This window comes from Neomonachus schauinslandi, chromosome 12 (genome assembly GCF_002201575.2).
Source record: "Neomonachus schauinslandi chromosome 12, ASM220157v2, whole genome shotgun sequence".
Classification (NCBI taxonomy): domain Eukaryota; kingdom Metazoa; phylum Chordata; class Mammalia; order Carnivora; family Phocidae; genus Neomonachus; species Neomonachus schauinslandi.
In genome coordinates this window covers 84543741-84551468 of record NC_058414.1, presented here as the reverse complement: position 1 = coordinate 84551468, position 7728 = coordinate 84543741, and the positions used below count along the sequence as shown (strand labels likewise).

General features: G+C 51.3%; 1 long non-coding RNA gene across 1 annotated transcript in view; it reads left to right on the top strand.

Moving 5' to 3' along the window:
• The first annotated feature begins 5841 nt into the window (after positions 1-5841).
• Positions 5842-7728, top strand: part of LOC110589043 — a 21572-nt gene continuing 19685 nt past the window's right edge. The window contains exons 1-2 of the long non-coding RNA XR_002480864.1: positions 5842-5919; positions 7007-7079. This is a non-coding gene — a long non-coding RNA (uncharacterized LOC110589043). The remainder of the gene's footprint in view (positions 5920-7006; positions 7080-7728) is intronic.

The window sequence follows — 7728 nt, the reverse complement described above, 5'->3', positions numbered from 1 at the left end:
TGGAGTGAACTTCTTTCTAAAATGGACTTTTGATCACCTCACTATGCTCCTTAAAATTCATCGATGGCCTTAGGATAAGTTGAAACCTCTTAGGAAGGCATGCAAGACCTTTCCCAATATAAGACCTTGTTGATCTCTCTTGGTATGTCCTTTAGAACTTTTGCCACATAATCATACAATGCATTAACTGAGAATCTACCACTTGCTGGGCACTGTTAATCACCTTCAACTATCTGGCCACAACTTTTGCCAGGACATTACACATACTACTTTCTTTGTCTGGAATACATTTCTCTTTAACTTGCCCAGTTGTCTGGATTACTTCTACTTATCCTTCCAGACTCATTTCCAAACTCATCTTCTCTGGTGAGGGACCCTAACTAAACCCAGTCAGGGTTAGGTACCCCTCTAATAAGCTCCCTGTTGATAGAATCTCACCGTTGTGTGATCAACCATGTACTCATCTGTCCCCTCGTTATCCTATAAGGTCCTTTCAAGCAGGCTGTCCTATTCATTTTGTATTCCCAGTGCCCAGCACATAGCGGGCACTCAGTAACAAATGAATAAAGGGGCAGAGTTGGGTTTCACAGTCAGCTCCTTTCTCTGTGGCACAAATCTCACATTTCCTCATGATACTTCTTAACATCTTCAACCTGTAACATTTGGAAATCTGTGCTACATGTATTTTTGCCTACCACTAACTAAAATATAGACAAATAGATTATGGGGCACCTGGGTGGCTCAGTCATTAAGCGTCTGCCTCTGGCTCAGGTCATGATCCCAGGATGGGATCGAGCCCCGCATCGGGCTCCCTGCTCAGCGGGAAGCCTGCTTCTCCCTCTCCCAGTCCTCCTGCTTGTGTCTCTCTCTGTCAAATAAATAAATAAAATCTTAAAAAAAAAAAGATTATTAGCTTCATGAGGATTCAATTGATTATTTATTTCTTATAGAGCTCTTCCTCATCACTCCATGGTTTTGTTCATCAAAGTACTTAGGTTAACTAAATCTAAAGCGACTGAAAGATCGTTCCATACACTTTTTATATTCTTTCTAACTCTTATCCTGTTGCTTCTACAACCATCAGGGAAGCAGAGAGTAAGTACATTGGGAATAAGGTTGATTTTATTGATTGTCTGGCAACTGGCACTAAAAAAATGATGTATCAACAGCAAATCACTTCCCATTATCATTTCCCCCAAGGTCTCTATGGATAGGCATTCAAGTTTCAGTGTTAAAATTTAACATTGCAAAATCCAGCTAAAATTGAAATTTTTATGTAGTGACTTCAATGTGATCACAGAACTTTATAAATGGAAGGAACCTTGGAGATCTTTAGTCCAGCACTTTCATTAAGCTTCTCTGAGGAAACTGGCGAGGAGACCTATAATGGCTTGCCCAAGGTCATCCAGTCTAGAGGACAAGTAGGAACAAATTTCCTGTCTTTCAGTCCACTGATCTTTCCTCCTTGCACCCTTTTATTTTCTATCTAAACAAATTATCTACATCAGAACCCACCTAACATTTTACGTAGTGCTTATTTTTATGATATTGCCTTTGTGGTATTCTTGTCATAAAAAGAAAGGACCTTAAAAAAGAAAGCAAGGCTGTCTTGTCCAGGCAGAATTGGTAAAAGAGACAATTAGTACGTAAAGTAATGGGTTCCTATTTGTGAGTAGCCCTGTAATCACGCTCTGTTCTCTGAGCACCCCAATGCTAACCCAAGCTTATTTCTGCTCCCGGGGCCTGGATTCCATTCAATTCCGTGCCTTATTTAGTCTAAATGATTTCCCCAGCTTCAATGTGTATTTTTTGGGCTTCATTTTAGAAATATCATACTTAAATCTACTCTTTACTTGAGTTTGTTTTAGTTCTAACGGTGAGGAATGAGGATTCTGGGTAAAAGAAATAAAGATGATGGATTTTTCTAGGCTTTACATTTCAAGAATGGCTTTCTCAAACGGCAACTGGCAGTCTAATTTATTCCTCAAATGATGACGTTTTCCATGGGAATCAGACTTTAATTGGGATAATTTGTTTTCACGGAAAGCACAGATTTCTTTCCAAGAGGATCAGTTTGATAATGTTTTACCAGCTAGTGCACAGAGACCACATATAAAACAGTTCTGAGAAACAGGAAGTGAACCTGACTGGTCTAGTCTGCATGTCCCTGGCAGTGACGCAAATACAGAAATCAAATTAGGAAAACAAGATATGTGGGTGTGAGGCAATCGATAACAATCCAGGATGCTACAAAGCAAGGAAGAACGCCTTTAACCAAATGCCACTCATTTTAATAACACCCCGAGAAGTTTGATTTCCACTGAACATGCTAGTGGTTAGGGAGCAGGATGAGCTTGAGTTCCCTAGCAACAGCATGTGTTTTTGAGACCGTCATTAGCCTTTCAGTTAATCCCGCCAACCCCTTACTTCTAAATGTATGACTGACATTTAAAAAAGAAAGAAAGAAAGAAAGAAAGAAATGATATTTCAGAAGGTGCTTTGAAATTTCCAGGAGCAAGATGGGAAGGAACTAAAAAAAAAAAAAAAAGTTGTCCTGAGAATTGTTCTCAGGTAAAAGAAGTCATGTTCATATGTGTCCAACCTGTCCCACATTCACTGCTCTCAGTTCTCTGTTTCTGAATCCCCTGTGGGTAAAGGGCAATGGAGGGGAAATCATTGAGAGTTTAAGGCAGTCCCCTCCTGCAACATCCATCACAGTCTGAAAGTGGGGTGAATAGTGGGGTGGGCAGTTTGTGTGGGGCAGAGATTGGGGGGTGGGTAAGATGGGAGGGACTATAACACACAGGTTTCTTTCCCCTTTATGCAGAATAAATTATCCTGGTTGAAAGAGCTTAAGGAAGGAGGGTGGCGAGGGGGAATGAAGCTATTTTTCCTATTGATTGTTTAATTGCACCAGAGGCTGTTCGTCGGAGGCCACTGGCCAAGAGCATTATTTTGGTGGCTAAAGTGAGGTTGGGCAGGTTTCCATTCCCCTCCTTAGTTTTAAACAAGACAACCCATAAAGCGCAGCCGGGCTATAGGAATATGGTGTCTGCTGACTTTTGCTACTCAGCTGTACCCTAAAGCGCCAAGCCTGATGGGACGATGGTTCTCAAACCCCGAATCATTGCTCTAGCTCTGTCCTGGGTTCGGGATGCACAACTCTTCTTTGTAGCCTGGCTCAACGGCGGGGCGTTATTAGAATGGTAATTATTGCTGCGTTTGGCTGGTCATCCCTATTATGGCCTGGGTCTCTTTCGACTAGACACTGGGCTCCTTCAGTTTGGCCGGGTGACTCCTAGTTCTCCCCGCCTCCCCCACCTAACCACCCCCCCTGCGCGCTCCCTTCCCAAGGCGACCACCTGCGCCGCTCCACTTACCATCTGCCCCGCGGGGAGGGCCCCTCGCGGTAGCGGTGCCCTCCCTGCTCCCGGGCGGCTCTGGGGGAGCTCGGTGTTTGCCTCCAGCCCTTCGCTACCGGAGAGATCAGGTTCCTCCCCTCCTCCCCCTCCAGCTCCGGCCGCCGCCGCCGCCGCCGCCTCCTTCTTGCATGACACAGCAGAACCGCAGCAGCTGCAGCGAGTCCCAACCATCCGCCCAGGAAGCGCCGCAACCGGGACTCGGGAGGGGCGCAGGGGGGCGAGGCAGGGGCCACCGCCGAGGGGGATTCTTGCCCCCCCTCTGCACCGCACACTTGTTTCCCAGCCCAGGGGCTCGGGAACAAAATCGGGCTAAAGCCGACCAGGCCGAGCCGTTGAGGAATGCTGGGGTTTGGCGTCAGAAGGGATGGGACCCGAGAGAAGGGTGCGAAGGAGACCCCAGTAGGGGTAGGACGTTGCAGGTAAAGAAGGGAAAGAAGAGGCCGAGAAGTCAAGGGCCAGACTGTGAAGGAGAATAAAGGAGGTCAAAGAGAGGTAAGGAGGGAGAGTTGCTGAGAAGGGAGACGGAGCGGGGAAGGGAGGGGGGTGCGGGGAGCTGCAGGGCAAGGGCTGGGAGGGAGTACTGGGGGAGGCCTGAGCTAAGTACCCAGGCAGCATGGGGGCTGAATTGGGAGGCAAGGGCACAAAAAAGGAAAGGGATGGAAGAATGAGGCATTGGATAGGAAGGTAAAAATTGGGGGCATTAGAAGGGATGTAGTGGAGATCATTCATCATGGCTGATGAGGTAAACTGATGAGGCGGAAAGAGATACAGTCGAGGTAAAGCCAAAGGAAAGGATGATCTTCCATCCCACCCTTTAGTTTCCTGAGAAGTTTTTCATAATTCCGCCAGTACACACAGGGAGTTTTCCTTATAAATGGAAAAGCATGAACTAAAGCATAGAAATAGCTGCGTTGCTTAGCTTTATAGCATAAAATCTCCATGGTGCGCAAAAACTTTAAGGCAGAGATTTGGGATTTAAGGCATAAGCACTTATAGGGGTTGTGATTCAGTAATACTGAGGGCACTCAAAACTGGTGTTATAGCTTCCACACAACACTGAACTTGAGTAAGTCTTTCAGAGTGTTTGCTAAGTGTTTCAGTTAAATGCACTGGGAATGATGACAAAATTATTGGCTAAAACTATCCTAAAAATGCACCTGCTCCTCTTCTTTCTCTCTATACTCACACATACACACATAGATACATATATATCATTTCTAGTGTCTAGCATGTACAGTATGATTAAGGAAAACATGTGTTTTTGTGATTATTTTATTTCCCACCAAAACGCACGCTACGCATTTTACAGCAAACCAGCTGCTTCTCACCATTTGAAAGAATGTGGTCAGAAAAGTAATGCAAAAACTGCCACTTTGGTTTTGTCTGTACCTTCCAGGTCATATCTTCGTACCTCACTTCCTGACACAAACAAGTTTTTACTGTTGTCAGCAACAAAGCCCTAATATAGCTGCGGAAGAGAAAAACTGCATTGCATTTAGCCTCCTGCAAGCATCATCAACAGTTACCGGAGGAATGTAATTCCAGAAAGCTTTAAAGCTGGTGGTGATGGTAATTATGTATCAAATGCCTGGTTCTATTTCTGTTATTATTGTTTTGTCATTTCTGTTCTACCCAAGAGCCGGCTGAACTCGCAGAGAGAAATCCGGTTTTTCTTTTTGACTTTGTAAAAATTCATCAGCCCCGGTAGAAAACTTGCTCTTGGGGAAAATAAAGTAGGAGCCACGAAATGTCATTTTAGCAGAGCGTGGGTTTTGCGACTGTGGGAAAGGATTTAAGGACGCGCCTTCTGTTCGGTTTCCTATGTAACGAGCAAAGGCTACACGCACGCACAGACGCCACAGCTCCCGGATGCTGTGGCTCCCTTATCTGGGCTTCTGCAGGCTCCAGAAGCCCCTTCGGGATGCTGCGAGGGGCTCCCGGTGGGTGGTGGCAGGAACGCTGCGGCCGCCGCCGCCACTCCAGCCGCTGCCGCTGTTGTTGCTGCTGCAGTCACGTGGGAGCCCCTTTAAGTTTCCATAGAGAGGCCTCTCCGGTGTCACATGATGGACATGATATAATGAAACAACATTGTGGAGAGGAAAGCATTAGGGGAGCCCACGGCTACAAAAACAAGTGAGTGAGAAGAGGTGGGAGGAAGAGAAACTACGCCACCTCCCCTGCAGCCAAGCCGCACGCAGCAGCCTGCGAGAAGTGGGCGACGCCGGGGCGGGGGGGGGGGGGGGGGGGGCGGGGGGACGGGGTCCTCAGCCCCGGCCCGGGGACCCCGCCGCCCACCGCGGAGAGAACAACTTTTAGCCGGCAGCCTCGGCCACCACCGCACCTGTCTCCGGAGCCTCCATCGCTCCTCGTGACGATCAAAGGGAAATTCGAGAAGAATATGCTCTACAAATATACGTGCGCATCATTTTCCTCCTTGCGTCTCGCTCTAGAAGGAAAGAGAAAGGGATTCAAGCGGCAGCGTGCATTCCGCCCCAAGGTAAGTTCTGGAGGGTGGGGAGAGCCGGCCCAGCAGGACTTTGGGGTGGGAATTTTGTTCTCCGTTGAGCCCTGTCGAGGTGAACGAGGCGTCCCCTCGCTGCTGGCGAGGCGGATGGGTCGGATGGTCCAGCAGAAACATTTCCACTGTGGACTCTGTTATTTCCTCTTTCGCACGCCCGGCGGACCCACCCTCGGACTCCCCGGGGCCCCGGGCCTCCCCCCGGAAGGGGCCGCAGGTCACGGCCGGGATGTTCGGAAGCCGGGCGAGGGAAGGTAGGGGTTGTGGCGTTGGCCGGGAATGCCGAGGCGATTTCGCCATGTTTGTGTTGCTAAGAGCACTTTTTTCCCTTTTGAGGTGGCTTCATGCCACATGGTTCCTCCGGAGCTGCTGCCGGGTTGAGAGAGAGAGAGAGAGTGTGTGTGTGTGTGTGTTTTCAATGTCCGCATTCCAGCTAATGTTGCGCAGATAAAATTCAAACTTGAGGTAAACAGAAGAGGAGGAGGAGGAGGGGGGGGAGGGGGGGGGAGGGAGGGGGCGACGGTTTCCATTTCGAGATCCCACCTCTTCACTCCGCCGAGACCAACATCCCGAATCCGGAGAGCACTCGCCGGTTTCTCCCACCTACCCCACCTTTGCTGTCCACGAGAAAGCAGGCGGCGGCGGCGGCGGCGGGGGGGGGGGGGGCGCGGGGGGTACTCGCGGAGGACGCGGCGTCTGGGTTCTGAAAGGGAAAAACACCCCTGGCACTCAGGCCTTTGGCTACCTCCTTTTCGCCGGGAGGGACGGAGGATGCCTCGGATTGCTCTGGGGCTGGGGAACAGGAGGACAGCGCTCCCGGGAGGGGCGAGGGGGGTGCCTGTCCTTCTCAGTCCCTCTTACTTTAGGGGACCGGACTGTCGCGCTCCCACCCCACCCCAGGCGCAGGTTCCTGCAGGCGGGCTGGGTGGATCTCCAGGTTTCCAGAGGGCTGGTTGCGTAGCAGGTGTGTGGTGGGCATTTCTATTTCGTAAGTCTTGCATTTGGTGGGACGACGTGGATGGGCAGAGCTGCGTCTTAATTTTTTTTTTTTTTTTTTGCAAATTAGGGAGAAAAATCAAGACGTTACACCCCACTCCTCCCGTTTTAAATACTGATTCAGCTCGGAGCTAGGCTGAAGGGTGAGTGGGGATGTTTAAGGGTGAGGGTAAGCTTCGTCATGTGGAAAACTAGGCATCTGACAGCTCGTGGCCACCCCCCCCCCCGCCCCGGCCCCGGACGGAATGCGGGCTGGGTGGTCCGACAGGGGTGGCGTCCCACGGGGTGGGAGCCGGCGCCGGGTCCCTTAGTGCGCGAGGGTCCGCAGCCCTTGTCGGCGGGGACTGCCTGGCCGGGAGGCGGCGGCCACGTGAGGGTGGTCTGCGGAAGCGCTGGAGCCGAGAGATGGGGGTGAGGTGCGTAGCACAGTCGTGCCGGGGGCGGACACGAAACACCCGTGGGCGGCGAGCCGGGGAGAAGCGGAGACTCGCGCGGGCCCGACCCCGGAGCCGTGGCGACGGTTTTATTCCGAGCGGCGGCCGGAGCCGGGCGCCTTCTCCGCTGGGCCGGCGTCCCGGGCGCGGGTGGGTGCGCACTTCACGGCGCTCTCCCGGGAAACCGTTTCCGGGCGGGGTCCCTGGCCCCGAGCGAGGGCTGTAAACAGGGTGGTGCCCTCTGCCCTCCCGCCCCCGGCCTGCCGGGGCGCGCGGCCGGCGGCGCCCGGAGCGGCGGAGGCGCGGCCGCGGCTCTGGGCAGTGGCGGCGGGGACGCGCCCGCTCCCCGCCGCCCCCG